This window comes from Anolis carolinensis, chromosome 1 (genome assembly GCF_035594765.1).
Source record: "Anolis carolinensis isolate JA03-04 chromosome 1, rAnoCar3.1.pri, whole genome shotgun sequence".
Taxonomy (NCBI): Eukaryota; Metazoa; Chordata; class Lepidosauria; order Squamata; family Dactyloidae; genus Anolis; species Anolis carolinensis.
This window is the reverse complement of record NC_085841.1, coordinates 310,543,043-310,561,538: the sequence shown is the minus strand read 5'-3', so window position 1 is coordinate 310,561,538 and position 18,496 is coordinate 310,543,043. Positions and strand designations below refer to the sequence as shown.

Genomic DNA, 18,496 nt, shown 5'->3' with positions numbered 1-18,496 from the left:
TATGAAGCAACCCTAGCTAGACATAGGTGACAAATGCTGGGAGCTCCACAACACCTGAAGGGATTAGATTGTAGACTAGCTTATAGAGAATGCAGGTTCAGAATATTTATGTCAGCATTCTTATTAAGTATTGAAAACCTTTTTAATTAAGCAGTGAATGAGATGGCACAGCAAATTATATATCCAGGACTATATGGATTGCCTCCTGCCCTCCACCTTACTGTTTGTGGGCTATCACAAACAGTCACTTGCCTTACTTTGATAAACTACTGAAAGTGAGGTTATCAAGGCAGCGGGCTATCTGTAGTGGCATTATTCAGAGGAGGTTATTGGCCAGCATTGTGAGAATACAGGTGAATTTAGTTGCTCTGTTTTGAGATCATGCCTTATGAGGAGCATCTTAAAAAGCTGGGGATGTTTAGCTTGCAGAAGAGAAGGTTGAGAGGAGACATAATAGCCGTATGTATGTATGTGTGTGTATGTGTGTATATATGTGTGTGTATATATATATATATGACAGGATGCCATAAGGAAGAGGGAGCAGGTTTGTTTTCTGCTGCCCTGGAAACTAGGACTCAGAGCAATGGGCTCAAATTATAGGAAAGGCGATTCCACCTGACCATTAGGAAGAACTTCCTGACTGTACAAGCTGTTCAACAATGGAACTCTCTGCCTCCGAGTGTGGTGGAAGCTCCTTTGGCTTTTAAACAGAGGCTGGATGGCCATCTGTCAGGGATACTTTGATTGTGCTTTTCCTGCATGGCAGGGGGTTGGACTAGATGACCCGTGTGGTGTCTTCCAACTCTATTATTCTATGATTCTCGAACCTCAATTTAAGGATGAAAGGTACATTAATCGTTAGACAAAAGATGCATCTACACTGCAGAATGAATGCAGTTTGGTCCTTCAACTGTTACGGAATAATGGGAATTACAGCTGTCAAACTCTTTAGCCTTCTCTGCCAAAACGTACTGATGCCTGGCTAAACTACAAATCCTGGAGTCTCATTGCATTGAACCACGGCAGTAAAGTGGCATCAGAGAGCGTAAATAAACTCAGAGGGTAAGGGGCAGGCAAAGTCTAAGGCGCTTGCTGTAGGTGAAAGAGGGCAAGTCAGTATATGTCTTCAAAGCAGTGGGCTATTTCCTTTTGAGTCTGCCTCGTCTATATCTTTAAAGTTGGAGCCATTTAAGTCAAGAATACATTAATACTCATTCCTATATTAATTGTACCATGCATTGAGAACATCTTTGGAGGTAGTTTTGGTGTAACTAGAGAGTCTAACAGAGGAGCAGATCTAACTTGTGCTGATATTATTGCCCCTTTTAAACCAACAAATAGTTTTTTTTAAATTTCTCCATGTGGACCTGCTATCATGCAAGTATCTATGAGCCTCTCTTCCTGGAGGCAGAGGCAAGTAGTTAGCACTGCCTGGAGACTTCATAAATGTACATGCATGTCATCTTCCCTCATTGGTGTTAATATATTATTATTACCATATTCTCTGCATATGTTCATCATAGCTTTTTAAAATATTGCCCTGAAAGCCCTGTTGATTTCTAACAGCACACATTATTTCTGTTGCATATGGAGTTAAAATGTGTCACTCTGTCAGCTGCCAACACAATGTTCCTTTTGCTGACAGGTGACTACTTCTGCTCCCAAATCTTTCGAAGTGTAGGTAAATGTGAGTCAGAGGTATATTTAAACATTTTAGTATCGGCACTGATAAAGATTAAATGGCTTTTGTTGCAAGGCTTCGGAAGAACGTGTGCAACAAATATGTTCTAGTCCTCACAGTATTTGAAATAAGCAAAATAAAAGCAGTAAGCAAAACAAGAACAGTATATATCAGCCTTCATGTTGTTTCTGTTATGGATTTGATGATGATGAATGGAAGATCTTACATGTGCCCGCGATCCAGAGTCACCCGCAGAACAATAATATGCCACTCAGGTTTGCAGAACAAAAAATACAGGAACTTTACTGATTCCAAGAGATCAAAACAGTAGTATTTACAATGGTCCTTCTGATCACTTGCAGGAGTCTACAGTCATAAATAGTCCTTTCTCAGTCCACAGTCTCAGCAGCAAAACAGGCCTCAAAATAGCAAGGCCTCTCTGAGTACACACTGCTCTCTAGAAGTAGCCAGCCAGCACTGAAAAACTTGTCCAAACTGGTTCTGCAGCAGCAGAACAGAAACACTATCACATCAATCCCAGGTCTTTGCAGACTCAGCCAATCGGCTTCATACACTTCATTTTCCAGTTAACACACACTCACACGCAGCACATTGTCTCAGCAAACCATGACAGTTTCTGTATTACATTTCTGTGAATTACATCACTAAATGTAGAATAAAAAGAGATAACTTCTAGGGGGCCAAGCAGATAAAGCACTACAGGCAGTGCCGAGTTACAAACATCCGACTTGCAAATGACTCATAGTTAAGAACAGGGGTGAGACAACAAGAAGTGAGAGAAATCTATCCCTTAAAGGGAAATTAATTCCTGGAAGACTTATCATGAGGAAAAGGTATCTCTCTGAAGCTTGACCAATCATCACAGGGACAGAAAGTGAGGTGAAATCTTCTGTACAGGGGTACAGACAGCAAAACAAACAGCACACCTTCCCTATGCTATCCAAAGCTTTTAGCTTTTATATATATATACACACACACACACACACACACACACACACACACACATATCTGGATGGAGTTACAATTAAAACAGGCACCTGTTCTGAGTTACATTGGTTTTGTAGGCTAAGTTGAATTTCTATCTTGTTCGCAATGCGTATCAGCATAAAGCATGCTGATACGCATTACGGGCTCTATTTTGGCGTATCCCCTATTAAATCATGTGTTTGTGGCATGTGCCATTTAAACACCATGTTCTCAAATTGCATTGAGTGGTCAGTGTAGCTGTGTCCTCCGTCTCCGTAGGTGACCATTTATTTTTAATTAATAAACTGACACTTTGAGACAATGAGTGCATCTACAGCAAGGAAAATTGAAATCTCCATTACCTTTTGGAGATTTTATGATCTTTGGAAAGGCATGACCTTGTTAGAAGTCATAACCTTTTGAAAAATGATGCCATAACCTCTTGGTTAGAGTCATAATCTTTTGGGGAATTGGCATTCATGCTAGGCAATTAGGCTTCAGTTATTACACTCAACCTATTGTCTCTGATCTGTTAGGAACAGAGATATGCCAATGCGCAAAAACATAAATATATATAGAAGAGTTTCAGAAGTGTTCTTTTAATTGCCCCAAAACATCTGCTCTCCATTAAAATATATTTGCCTTCAAATCATGCTCTCAACAGGCAAAAATAAGCATACTTCTTTAAAAGTAACATAGTTGGTTTACTCACAAACTTCATGTATTCAGCATACAGGTAAATTACTTATCAATCCAGACGTTACAAGTAGATTTGAAGTAGTTTCTCTGTGTAGGTAACACAGGATATCTTTCTTAGAACCAATAGTCCGTATTTCAAAGCATCTCTCTATTCTGAGAGTGTAATAGAATCTCTGTCTAATCTGAAAGTCCAGTGGAGTCTCTAAGCATAGTGTTCCTACTGAAGTCTGTAAGCATACAGTTCCTGCATTGAAGTCTGAAGAATACTGTTCTAAAATTGAGTCTGCGTCCTGAACAAGACCAGTTCTGATCACACAGTCTGCAGGCCCGCCTACATCAGAGTTAAAGAAAACACACATATACAATAAAGTTGTGTGTGTGTGTGTGTGTGTGTGTCAGGAGCGACTTGAGAAACTGCAAAGCTCTTCTGGTGTGAGAGAATTAGCTGTCTGCAAGGACATTGTCCAGGGGACGCCCAGATGTTTTACCACCCTTGTGGGAGGCTTCTCTCATGTCTCCGCATGGGGAGCTGGAGTTGTGACAGAGGGAGCTCATCTGCACTCTCTTCAGATTCAAATTGGCAAGGTTCAGGTCAGCAACCCAACCTTCAAGTCAGCAATCCTGCCGGCACAAGGGTTTAACCCACTGCGCTATCAGGAGCAGTGGGTTAAATACAGTAAGCAATCTGAATTATATACATAACAAATAGCTAGTGGAGGCTTGAGAAGGTTGCTATTTTCAACAAGGCATGGGCAGATTTGGCCCTCCAGGTGTTTTGGACGTCAAAGTCTGTTAGGAATCGTGGGAGTTGAAGTCCAAAACACCCGGAGGACCAAAGTTTTCCCATGCCTGGTGTAGATGCACCTTGGGAGGGAATCGGTTCTGGAAAGAAGCCTTTGCTAGGCCCCCTTCCAAAGCTGGCTTTACACTGCAGGATATGATCAGTGTAGTAGACTCATACAATGCAGTTCACTCTGCATTATGCAGATCTACACCCACCATATGATACACTGATGACCATAGGATGCAGGTCCGTCTGCATGGTATGGGATTGCAGATGCAGGCAAAGCAGAAGGCGGGTGAGGGGTGGGCATTGGGGCGGGGCTTGAGAGGGCCTCTCGGGGAGCCCGGCCCCCAAACCTCTGCCCCGGGGCCGCTCTCGGAAGTGACGCCTCCCCAGCAGCAGGAGCAGGAGGCAACGGAGGGGCTCGAAGTTGGCTTCTGGGGCGGCTCTGGAGCAGCGGAACAAGGTGAGCGGGATTTGGTGGGGATTCTGGGTCATTGCCTTCCCGGTTTGGACAGATGTCCTGCTTTTTCTCTCCGGGGTAAAAGTTGCGAAGCAAGCTTGCATGCAGATGGCAGCTGAGCCTGCGCTTATGTAAACAGACAAGTGAAAACTTTTCAAAAGGAGGAAGAGGAGCTTTGCAGTCAGTGGCATTCGGGGCGAAAGGCTTTGCACATACTCTTCAAAGTGTTCGCACTATTATTCCGTTTTAAACGCTCCGGGGATTGAAGATAAAGAAAGGCTGACACTCAAACGGTTTTGCCTGGGTGCATCTCTACACTGCAGAATGAATGCAGTTTGACAACACTTGGGACCTCATCACACTAGAGCTTGGATCCACTTTAAATCCACTTTAGGGAGGGGGCTTTAAACAGCTCAGCCAGACAGATCTTGGGCCTCACCAAACTACAAACCCCAGAACTCTGCGGAAGGCAGAAACCGGATTTAAAGTGGATCCCTGCTCTGGTGTGATGAGGCAGAATGAATGCAGTTTGACACCGTTAGAACTGCCATGGTTCAATATGTTATGGATTCCTGGGAGCTGTAGTTTTGCAAGATCTTTAGCCTTCCCTACTAAATAGTCCTGGGGCCTCACCAAACTACAACTCCCAAGATTCCATAGCAGTGAGCCATAGCAGTTCAAGTAGTGCCAAACTGCATCCATTCCATAATGTAGATGCACCCTCAGTGAGACTGGAAGCTGTTTATTTCATCTTCCCATTGAGGATAGATCTCCACAGCCATATAACTGCATTATATGGATTTAATACACTGACAATATAATATATGACAGCGAAGATCCAGCCTTAGTCTGTGCAGTAGTCACCCGAAAGCAAAGGTATCACTCTCCCAGCCACTTATTTATTTATTTATTTATTTGCATTATATGGATTTAATACACTGACCATATAATATATGGCAGCTGAGGGGAGAAAGGAAGGGGCCTGAGGCTGTTAGGAATGGTGGGAGTTGAAGTCCAAAACACCTGCAGGGCCCAGGTTTGCCCAGACCTGGTTTATGCTCTTTCCACCCACAAGTATGGGAAAAGGCTGCTTCCATTGCAGGGGGGTGGGGGATGGAGAGTGTTGAAGTAGGTCTTCCAAATATGGGACACGTTTGCAGGAAGGAGACAGAAGGCGCTGCCTTGAGACAAATCATCTCCAGTCTGAAGGGATCAGACGTCTCCTCTGGGACTTAAATAGGCTTGCTTTCCCCCCTCGTGTCTAGCTGCCTGGGAAGTGCTTTTTTTCTTGTTAAAACCTAGTGGGACAAAAGCTTTCTGCAGGGCTTCTGACAGATGTTCAGTGGAGCATATTTCTCAAGTTCGTAGCAGGAAACGAAAGAGGAGGGGTTTCTTTGGCACATGATCGACAAAGCTGGCCAAAACACTCACTGGCGCCTGCAACCTTACATAAGATTTGCAAGCTTTCTAACAAGCCTGTGCAAAAGATTGGTGCTTTAAAGCCTTGCAAAGCCCACGGGACATTTTTTTTCCTTCCTTGCGCTGAGTTCTCACATGGTGCTTTTGGTTTTTGCAAAGGAAGCTTGTAGCACAGAGCTTTCCAAACTGTGTGTCATGACACTTCTGTGCGTCAGGTGCAGTGTGTAGGTGTGTTGCACAAATGTCACAAGAAATGACCCAAAACTTGGAAATGTGTGTTATTATCTCACAAATCATATTTTTTAAAATCATAAATGAAAGGTTTTAATGAGATGCCATATGTTGTGTATGTGCTCTGGTGCACATTAAGGGCTTTTTTCATGCGACTTTCATGCGGGTTTGTTGTCTGATCGCCTCAGTTTGAAGCTAGCTTCAAACTGCATTACGTGCTCAGTGTAGATGAGGCCTGAGATAATGAAATAGATAGCTTAAAGTTTCCTAGAGTACATCTACATTGTAGAATTAATGTGTTTTGATACCACTTTAACACCCATGGCTCAATGCTATGGAATTGTGGGATTTGTGATTTGGTGAGGCACCAGCACTCTTTGGCAGAGAAGGCTAAAGACTTTGTAAAACTACAGCTCCTAGGATTCCATACTATTGATCTATAGTAATTAAAGTGGTATCAAACTGCATTATTTTGACAGTGTAGATAATTGGTTCTCAACCTGTGGGTCCCCAGATGTTTTGGCCTTTAACTCCCAGAAATCCTAATGGCTGGTAAACTGGTTGGGATTTCTGGGAGTTGTAGGCCAAAACACCTGGGGACCCACAGGTTGAGAACTACTGGTGTAGACTGCAGAATTACAGCAGTTTGACACCACGTTAACTACCAAGGCTCAGTATTATAGAAATCTGGGATTTGTAGTTTTGTGAGGTATTTAGACTTCTCTGTCAGCTCTGATGCCACAACTAGACAAAGTAATAATAGTAAGTGTTAAACTGCTGCAATTCTGCAGTGTTTTTACACTTGTAATCTTAATTCCTCATCTGTGTGGAGGAAAAAGCCTGAGAACAGACCTTTCTGGGCACACTGTGTCCGTGAATAGCTGTCTGCTACAGGATCCCTTTGTATGATGATATTCCCAGTTATATCTTTTGTTTTGTGTACTGGCATAAAGAAAAACTTGGTTTTAACTGGGCGTTAATTGTGCTAGGATTAGGTTCAATGCTCTTTGCAAAAAAAAAAGCAAACCAAAAAAGGGAGTATTAAAGCAAGGAACAACAAGCTGTTCAACTTGCTTATTCCCCTGGACCTTTTTGTCCAAAATCTTTTGAATGTCATGGAACCTTGTGAGTTGCTATTCCCTAAAGCAATCTGAAGATTTCGTGCAGTATTTGAGAAAGAAAATTCATACAGATCATCTGAGACAGAATGAGCAACAGAAATGTAGTTAAAGTTGATTTTTTCTTATATAGATTAGTGAAAGTAGCTACCAAGTGGTAAACCTGGAATATGGAATAGGTGTATGTATGTGTGTGTTTGCAGCTGTAAGTATCAGATGTTTTACAATTATTGGAAATTTGGTTCCAGAGCACCATCTGGGCTTTGAGCAGGAGCTGCATTGAGATGGATTTGCATCATCGAAAAATCACAAAATCCAAGCATAGATGATATCTATCTTTTTACACTGCAGGATAACTGTGCACACTGAGCATGGAATGGATTGGGTAAAACCTTGGCTATATTTTAGACATAGACACACACACACTGAAAGGGGCATGTGGACCTGCCAAGTTCTTTGTTGACCTAAAGTGTATGATCTTCCTTGGATTCTTCCCAGTATTAATTGGACAATGTGTATTTAAGGTTGCAGTGCAGTTACTAAAAAGGAATGGAGAAAGAAAATCATGGGGAAAGGAACTTGCATGCCTATGAAAGCCGATGCCTTCATGCAAAGGACATAAAATCTCTGAAAGAAAGTGTAAAATTTTGGGAATCTCTGACAACAAAGTACTTGATCAAACAAAGCAATACTGTAGCAGAGATTAACATTTCCTCCCTATTGTAACTTTTTGAGGGAAACATAACTCTTGTACAGTGAGTGGGTGGTAGGATGGATTGTGAATACATCAACATGTCTATTCTGTTGTCTTTCTTTTTGTTTGCCTGTGTACACAAAAAAATGAAGACTATAATATAAAGGCAGGTAATTATTAGTAGTAACTCCTGTTGTTAGCCCTAGATTCTGTCAACCAAACAGTTTGAAAACATGCATATATCAGTAGATCAGTAGGTACCGCTTCGGGGGGAATCTAGGAGCATTCCATGTAGTCATGCCAGTCAGATGAACTTGAAGGCATCTACGGACAACACTGGCTCTTCGACTTAGAAATGGAAATGAGCACCACTCCCCAGAGTCGGACATGACTTGACTTAATGTGAAGGGGAAACCTTTATCTTTACCTTAAATACTATAAAAATTAAATCAAGATTTTACTTATTAAAACAAATGTAAAAGAATGGTGATTTTGGGATGCTGTGAGTTTTCTGGGCTGTATGGCCATGTTCCAGAAGCATTCTCTCCTGACATTTTGCCCACATCTATGGCAGGCATCCTTAGAGTTTGTGAGCCCGGAAAACTCACAGCAACCCAGTGATTCTGGCCATGAAAGCCTTTGACAACACAATGGTGATTTTATCAATTTTTCACAGTAATGGAACTCAAGACAGCATAAAACTTATTAATACAGTTTAGGTTAAACTCTGTGCAAAAAGAAATAAAAGGTATAAAGTTACATAAAAAGAATTAAACAATTTGAAATTTTTAAGCCAATAAAATTCATTAAAAGACCATATTAAAAATTCAACAAAACAACTATAAAATCTGATGTCAATTTTAAAAAGTCTGATTAAATAAGAATGCCATCTCCAGTGCAGATTTGGGAAAAATAATAAGAGTCCCTAAATTATATCTCTGTGACATCAGTGGGCAAACACAGAGAAAATGTTCCATGTCCGCTACAGCACTGTTTCATAAACTCTGGGTCCTGACCCCAAGTGGGATCCCTTTTATCCCATTATTGGGGTCATAAAAATTTGGCAACAATAAAAGGTTTCAGAACACCACTATTTTACACCAATCTGTTATGAACAACATGCAGTATTTACAGTGGAACCTGATGAAAATGTTTCAGCTATACTCCACAAAAAGGAAAATCAGCCTGTTTAGCAAGCCTTGCAAATGCTGATTTATTATCAGTAAATGTTTTGTTTTTATACCAATCCTATATATGTAAAAAAAAAAACCTCAGATGGAAAAGGGCCGCAAATCAAAAAGGTTTAAGAAGCCCTGTTCTAGAGAGTATTTGTGGACAAAATATGGTTTATTCACTTTTTTATTGGTAGGTGGGTGTAGGAAAAAGGGTGCAGACTTTCAGGGTCTCTTGGTGGCCAATGTGGCCCTTCACCCGGTAGTTGTTCTCTAAGGGAGTGCAGTGCTCAATTGGGGTACACCATACTTCCCTACATAGTGTCTTATTTCTATTAGGGAAGCACACAGAACACAATATTTTTTGCATTGGCAGCACTGCCTTTCGTTGTAGAAGACACTGGATTTTACATGAAAGATATGAAATATAAGCAGGGGATACTTACTGCTATGCAAATCCATCTTTCTTGGAGAAACTCCTCACCACAGTTCAACAGATTTCAACAAGGTTTCTGAATACCTCCTTGGTGAAAAATTAGTCAGTCCTTGAATATAAGAAAACACTCAATAGATGTTATTTATTGATCATGTCAGAAGCAAATTGAGAATACATCTATAATGTATAGGTAAAGGTAAAGGTTTCCCCTGACGTTAAGTCCATTTGTGACCGACTCTGGGGGTTGGTGCTCATCTCCATTTCTAAGCTGAAGAGCCAGCGTTGTCCGTAGACACCTCCAAGGTCATGTGGCCGGCATGACTGCATGGAACGCCGTTACCTTCCCGCCGGAGCGGTACCTATTGATCTACTTACATTTGCATGTTTTCGAACTGCTAGGTTGGCAGAAGCTGGAGCTAACAGCGGGCATTTACTCCGCTCCCAGGATTTGAACCTGGGACCTTTCAGTCTGCAAGTTCAGTAGCTCAGTGCTTTAACACACTTTGCCACCGGGGCTCCTTATATAATGTATAAAAACCCACAAACAAAGTTAAAAACTTGGCATTATGCTAAATTTTCTTTGACCAGAAGCTGGCTACTTGGAGTGCCTCTGGTGTTGCTGTAAGGAGGTCCTCCATTGTGCATGTGGCAGGGCTCAGGTTGCATCGTAGTGAGTGGTCTGTAGTTTGCTCTTCTCCATATTTGCATGTCGTGGACTTTACTTTATAGCCCCATTTCCTAAGATTAGCTCTGCATCTCATGGTACCAGACCGCAGTCTATGCAGTGCCTTCCAATCGATGAGAATGGCATAATTTGTGAATATTCTGTGTTTTCTTGGATAACCATGAAGTTTTTGATAACAGCCAGAGGCATTGAGTGAAATCCAGTGTTTCGTAAGAAACTACTTCCTCTCTTGCAATGGCATTGTGTCCACTGTAGCTCCCTTGCACTCTCCCTTCTCTTAAATCTTATTCACGGGGTCTTCCAATCTTTTGGAGGAGATTTGAGGAGCACAGAACAGGCTGCTAAGGAAGCGTATGCACCCTTGCTTTGCTCCACTGACAGAAGTACTGTTAATGTCGTTAATGTTGCCAAGTGCCGTCAAATCAAGTTTCATTTATTGTGATGCAATGAACAAGAGACATCAAAGTCAAGCTACCATCAACAAGTCCTGCAGATTCAGCACCTTAGCTTGCTTAATTTAGATTATCCATCTGTGATGTGGTCTTCCTCTTTTCCTGATGCATTCTGCCTTACTTAGTGCAGGCAGTCTTCAAGTTACGAAAATTGAATTTGTTTATAAGTCAGAACAGGTGCAGATTTCTTTTACTTCTTGTTGTCTCACCCCCCTTTTTTACTTACGAGTCGGATACTTGTAACTTGGGGACTGCCTGTATTATTGTCTTTACTTATTATATGGCTGAAGTACAACAGTCTCGGTTTAATCATCTTGACTTCTAGAGAGAATTCGGGCATGATTTGTGCTATAACCAATTTATTTCTCTTTTTAGCTGTCCATGGTATCTATAAAACGCTTCTTCAGATCTTGATTTCAGATGAAATGACTTTCTTCCTATAGCTTTTCTTCATTGTTTAACTTTCATAACTATAAATGGAACTGGAAAATGCAAAGGTCAGGGCAATCTTAACTTTACACCTCAGGATCTTGTCTAGTTCCTTCATACAAAACACAGGTCTCATTTGGTCTCATTTTCCCAAAGGAAACCTTTCCCAAGTCTTATAGTTATATATATGGAACTGCAAGAGGAAACAATCAACTTCATAACTTGCATATAACAAAATACGTAGATTCTTTTCTCAGAAGTTAACAATGAGAAACGAGTAAAGACAAAGATTCAGCTTGAGGAAATGTGTTCATCAAGTGAACCACCAACTGCATAGGGAAGCTAAGGAAGAAACACAATTTATAAACAATCTACAGACCCACTAAGAAAATTCAACAAATGCTACATTCACCAAAGGACAAGAGGGATCTTCTAACCACTGCAGGAGTCTACCGTATACCAAGTCTACATAGGGATCACCAAATGCACTGCCCAAACATGAATTAAAGGACATGAAAGGCACTTCATACTAATTCAACCAGAGAAGTCAGCTATAGCAGAGCACTTGATGAACCAACCTGGACACAGAATATTATTTGAGAACACAGAAATTATAGACCACTCTGACAACCATTATGTCAGAATAACCAGAGAAGCCACTGAAATCCACAAGCACATGATGGCTACTCAATGCTATTCATAGCTACTCAATGCTATTGAAGCTTGCAAATTGCAACATTAAACAGACCAAGATCCTTTCTCCCACCCTGGACATTCCATGGATTATATATACACTCCACTTGCTTCCTTGCCAATAGAACCTCTGAAGATGCCAGCCACAGATGCAGGTGAAATGTTAGGAGAGAATGCTACTGGAACATGGCCATACAGCCCAAAAAACTCACAGCAACCAATGTCAACTAAGCTACCAGTTCTGTTCCTCTGTTTTGAAACCTTTGTCCCTGTCTCTTAAACTTTTGTCTAACTGACTAAAATCCCCCCATCTCCACCAACATCCATTGTGTAGTAATTTTAATATAAGCTGGACCAAGTGTTTTCTAGTCAATTAATAATAATCAGGATTAACCATAATTTGTAAATATGTGACACTAAATTGAGCACCCATAAATTAAGGACATACTATTTAAAACACTTGTGTGTGTAATGGTGGTGGCATGGTAGAAAGTAGTATTTTCTGTATTGCATGTTGCTTGCCAGATTAACCAGTTTGGCATACAAAGCACCTGCCACCGCAGGATTGCTTTAAAACATCTAATACATAGTGAATTTGTGGTGCTGGTGTCTGTCCATCCTTAAGGCATCTTTCACAAATAGGGCTGACACATTTGTTAGGTATGTGCTATCACTAAAAATACTAATCATGTATATGGTACATTTGGAATATTCAACAATGCATTATTTGAATCACTTTTACAATAGCCCTGAATGATAGATCAGTTTTATTCCTCCAGGGCAAATGGAAGGCTTAGAAAGTATTGCTTTGTTCGAGGCAATGTAATGAGTAACAAAAGCTTTCCCTTTATTCAGTATTAGCTTGGGAACCCGGCGATGCCCGGGTTATTTGAAAAAGGCATTATTTGTCTTTGATTGTTAGGTATTTTCAGTTTGGAGTGGGTGAACTACAATTCCCAGAATCGTGGGTCAATCCTCCCCAAACCCTGCCAGCATTCAAAGTTTCCATTTTGGGTCTGTGTACCAAGTGTGGTCCAGATCTGTCGTTGGCTGGTCATGGCCTGGCTGCAGTGCTCTCTGGATGGGGGTGAACTGCTACAACTCCCAGATTCCAGAGGCAATTGTCCCAAAACATCTGTCAGTATCCACAGCAGGCTATGTTGAGTCTGTGTGCCAAGTTTGGTCCAGATCCGTCGTTGGCTGGGTTCAGTGCTCTTTGGATGCATGTGAACTACAACTCCCAAAATCAAGGCCCATTCCCACAAACCCCTGCAGTATGTTGAGTTGGTCATGAGGCTTCTCTGTGCAAAGTTTGGTACCGGTCCATTGTTTCTCTGGATGCAGGTGAACTATAGCTCCCTTTTCCCCAAACTTGTCCAGTATGTTGTTTTGGTTATGGGGGCTCTGTGAGCCAAGTTTGGTCCTGGTCCATCATCGGTGGGGTTGGAAGTGCTCATTCATTGCAGGTGAACTATAAATCCCAGTACCTACTACTCCCAAATGTCCAGGCCAATTCCCCTCAAAACCCACCAGTATTCAAATCTGGGCATAGCAGGTCTGCATGGCAAGTTTGGGCCAGAGCCATCATTGTTTGGGTTCATAGTGTGTTCTGGGTGTAGGTGAACTACAACTCCTCTACATTCTCCAGTAGGAGTCAGAGTGCTCTGTCTTGATGCAGGGTGAACTACAACTTCCACCATGTGGAGTCAATCCCCCAAACTCCTCCAGTAAGTTCTGGTGTGTTTGTTATGCAGACAGATTTGAAAGGGAAGGGCAGTAGGCGGGGTCATGCAAATTTCACACCAATGGGGAATCCTGGGATGCCTGCCTGTGGTAGAGCAAAATGCAAAATCTAGGATGAGATTGTCCCCAAATGAAAGCATTCCTTGGGTGGTGGGCCGTAGTGTTTGGGAAGGACATTGGCAGGGATTGGGCTACATGTTCATGGAGCTCGCTGTAACCGCAATGTCAGTGGAAAAGAGTGACTTGCTGGCTCCTTAGCACTGAGAACTATAGCCTGTTTGCGGAGGCCGGAGGCTGTCTGTGTGAGCAGATACCTGTGCCACATACACACATACAGGTTTTCACTTTTATTATGGATGGATAGATAGATAGATAGATAGATAGATAGATAGATAGATAGATATAGTTTCTGCTGAGTAACAAACATGATGCTACCTCAAAGATTACCATTCAGTATAAAATGAAGATTTGTAAAGCATAGCAGCTAATAACTACATGAAAGCACTTGATTAAAGAATTGCATTGGCTTCCAGTATGCTTTTACCTAAATTCATGGTACGAGTGATGATATTTATAGTCATAAGTGGCCTGGGATTTTAATATTTTAAAGAGCACCTCTCCTCATAAAATCCTGTTTAAGGACCGGGATCTGCTGTTGAAGCTTTTCACCACACGTTTCTCTCAAATAGATTCTTAGCAATGAAGGTCTAAAATGTGCAACATAATCAAAATATTGTAATTTACTCAACTAAGACAGAACATTAGAATTTTTTCTGCAATAATGAGTGGACTCATCAATTAAGCAAAATTTTACATTCTTAAGTAGCAGCACCGTTTAAAATCAACTTGGGTCAACTCGGTCAACTTGGGTTGTACGTCAGTTATTACAGGAAGAGCACTGTGGGATCTCGAAAGGAGTTCAGACAGGCAAAGCTATGCATTGCCAGTTGAGTACAATAATTGATTGGGGCGCTCTACGCATAGAACTGGATAGCACTTGGCTAACAAAGTGGCACAAAAGTATTCACCACCTTAATGACGCTCAGGTAGTGAATATTAGATCTTGTTCTATAGGTAATATTTATACAAATTTAGCATTCTGTATGATCCCTGTATCTGTAGGAGATATATTTCTGAACTTATTTTGTAAACAGGCACGTGTGAACAATAATGAATAGATAATGTGGGCATTCACAGCTCCTCAAAGTATATCAATATTATGAAAAATTACAAGAGCCTCGTATGTATATGTGCCTTCAAATCACCAGTCAATTTATGATGTGCCCATGAATTTCATAGGGTTTTCTCAGGCAAAGATTACTCGGGGTTGTTTTTGCCAGTTCCTTCTTCTGAAACGTAGCCTACACCTGATACTCATTGACAGTCATTGACGGTCTCCTATCCAAGTACTAACCAAGTACTAACCAGTGCCTGCTATAATTCTAGGAAAAGGATAAAACAGGCTAAAGATTAATCAGTTCTGCCCTGAAGGTGGAACACGTATATTAGCTATTCCATTCAGTGTACCTTGGAGAGCCAATTTAAGACCTCCATTCTTCCTCCTCCGTATTTAGCAGTCCGCTGTGTTGTTCGAAATGCATTTGGAAATTGCTCTACGCATTGCCAGTGTTTGAGGGCATCACCAAGCAGGTGCAGTTGAGGCTAAGGGCAGTGACCCAAATACCTGTCATCTTCAGCACATGCTGACCCATTTACACTGGCAAATAAATAAAGGGCCAGAGTGCCATTATATCCTTTAAAGTGCCTATTCTTAAGGTAAGCTAATGTATATATTGAATATGCTTTTTAGGGCCTCTAAAGCTGGAAAAGATAGTCAGTCTATCTGTACTTTGGAATCCAAAATCCAAAGAACAGTACCATAGTAACTCTTCTGCTTGCAGAAATTGTATGGGTTGAAACACAGATGGTTTAGCCTTGTGATTTTGATTACTAATTGTGTACTGCATCCTGAATAGCAAGTTGCCTTAGGCTAGAAGAAGCAAGGCATGAAAACTGATATTCTCTTAGCTGAAGCTGCATTTACACTGTAAAATTCATGCAGTTTGACACCACTAGAGCTGCCATGGCTCGATGCTATGAATTCAAGGGACTTATAGTCTCACAGGGCCTTTAACCTTCTCTGCCAAAGAGTGGTAGTATCTCACCAAACTACAACTCCCATTATTCCATATATTGAACCATAGCTGTTATAGTTTCAAACTTAATTAATTTTACAGTGCAGATGCACCCAAAGCCCTGCTCTGTGAAAACATAATCAACAGCATTATCATCAAGCAGCCGTAGCACAAAAGAAGCTTTATTTGTTTCTTCCAGGAGTAGAGAAAGTGTGGATGGCAGTTTGCACATGGACCCAAAGCTCTGCTTTTTGACCTGAAGCCCCCAACCATTAATATTTTAATCTCATCAATTTATGGACTATTGCAGCTGCCCAAAACAACCCCAAACTGGTTATAAATGTGTTAGCTTACTTCTCTTCCCTTTCCTTCAGAGTACTGCAAAAGAGTGTTTAGCAAAATGGCAACTTCATTTGCAGTGGCTTAAAATGTAAGAAAAGTGCCTCTTGTGGAAATTACCCTTGTCCTCTTCTGCAGCTGCCTTTCCTCCATTAGCTTTTTCCTCTGTCTAATGTCCCTCCAGATTATTCTCACTTAAATCAGTTTCCAGGTATGGGTTTACAAGGATAAGTAGTCATATCTCTGCTCAGGCTTTTAGCCTCTCCCCTCCCACTTATTAAAGATTCAGGGCTTTATTATTTGCATGTATGCGTAAGATGTAGTTTGGAAAGAAATACAAGTTGGCTACTGTTTTCTTTTCTGCACTGAAGACAAAGGGGAAAGAAAAATTCACTTAAAATTATCCGAGGAGGTGGTGTGAATCTGGATGAAGGTAATGTGGGTGTAGATTCATGCGGTTTGGAAAGAGAGGTGTGAATACATGCTAAATAATTCCCTGGATGTGCACAGAAAACAAAGCTGCAGATCTGCACCATTCTACTACTGTATTATAATCTGCCAGTAGGTTTTAAAACTGTCAGGTTTAGTACATGATCCAGGATCTGGATCTGTAGCCCTCTAATGTGTATGCAAACTCTGGGATTTGAACAGCAGAGGAGCATATACACGAATTAATGGTCCTAGCATCTGGATAGTTTCAAAATGATGGATTTGCCTGTGAAGCAAATTTCCCATAGTTTATAAGCACAGAACTTAATGTCTCCCTTGTTCCACTCTCAGAGTTAGATTGTTCAGACCAATGAAGGCTTGTATCTTATATATAGTTATAAAAGAGAGCGCATGTCTGTGGCAACCAGACCTGCGCAGGACATTTGGTCGTGTTTTTTAGTTTTCTAACTTCCAATTATGGCATTATTTTATTTTCATTATTTTGCTTCTAAAGAGAGGTTTTAGAAGTAAAAAAAGAGGAGCGGTTGCCATAACATATTAGATTACTGTGGTAGATACTGTACTTCAATTTTTGACAGTGTATTTTGATTATCCCCGGTGGTGCAGCAGATTAAACCGCTGAGCTGCTGAACTTGCTGACCGAAAGGTTGGCGGTTTGAATCTGAGGAGCGGAGTGAGATCCCACTATTAGCCCCAGCTTCTGTCAGTCTAGCAGTTTGAAAACATGCAAATGTGAGTAGATTAATAGGTTCCGCATCTGCGGGAAGGTAACGGCACTCCATGAAGTCATGCCAGCCACATGACCTTGGAGGTGTCTAGGGACAACGCCAGCTCTTCGGTTTAGAAATGGAGATGAGCACCAACCCCCAAAGTCGTACATGACTAGATTTAATGTCAGGAGAAAACCTTTACCTTTTACCTTGATGGTTGCCTAAATTGCAACAAAAAAGGAGGGACAGCTTCCAAGGAACAAAAAGAATGACATAGCAACATTTATAGGGCATTTAAAATATATATATCTGAAGACAGGAAAGAGCTCAAGTTAAAATTACTGAGTGAAGAAATCAGGGGATAGTTTAGGAGATGGCCATTGATCTTTTTTCGGATACCAAATATGAACTATATACCATATATACTCGAGTATAAGCCGACCCAAATATAAGCCAAGGCACCTAATTTTACCACAAAAAAACTGGGAAAATTTATTGATTCAAGTATAAGCCGAGGGTGGGAAATGCAGCACTACTGGTAAATTTCAAAAATAAAAAAATAAAAATAGATACCAATAAAATTACACTGAGGCATCAGTAGGTTAAATGTTTTTGAATATTTACTTAAAATGTAATTTAAGATAATAAGACTTTAATAAGATAAGACTGTCCAACTCTGATTACCTATATACTTAAGTATAAGTCGACCCAAATATAAGCCAACCAGGACCCTCACTCGAGTATAGGCCAAGTATCTGTATACCCAACAGTTTTTACCTTGTCACCACATTAAAAAAGCCTGGATGAATTTCTACCAAATTTGTAAGAGATATTTGAGTTGGTGTGACTTAAAACCTAAGTTGTTGCAAAGTTAAGTTGTAGAGTATAAGGGGGACACTCCACCAATATACCTCACAATAGTTGGATAGATTTGCCACAGATTTGGAGGTATGTTTCAATTGGCGTGTGTCAATGGGACTCTTCTAGATGGGGCAAATGTTCCCAGAGATTATGTTACAGGCAGTCCCAGAGTTACAAACATCTGACTTATAAATGACTCACAGTTAAGAACGGGGTGAGACAACAGGAAGGGAGAGAAATCCACCCCTAGGAAGGGAAATTTACTCCTGAAAGAGGTATCATGGGGAAAAGGTGTCCCCACTGGAGCTTTATCGC

General features: G+C 41.0%; 1 protein-coding gene across 2 annotated transcripts in view; it reads left to right on the top strand.

Annotated features, from left to right (window-relative positions):
* The window catches only part of mideas (mitotic deacetylase associated SANT domain protein), a 110,462-nt gene that overhangs the window by 2,906 nt on the left and 89,060 nt on the right, over nt 1-18,496 (top strand). The window contains exon 1 of one of the 2 annotated variants that reach the window (XM_008104032.3): nt 4,473-4,617. The exons of the other annotated variant lie outside the window; for it this stretch is intronic. The gene's annotated coding sequence lies outside the window, so the exon portion shown is untranslated. Of the gene's footprint in view, nt 1-4,472; nt 4,618-18,496 lie in introns of those variants that run through there. 2 annotated transcript variants of the gene reach the window in all.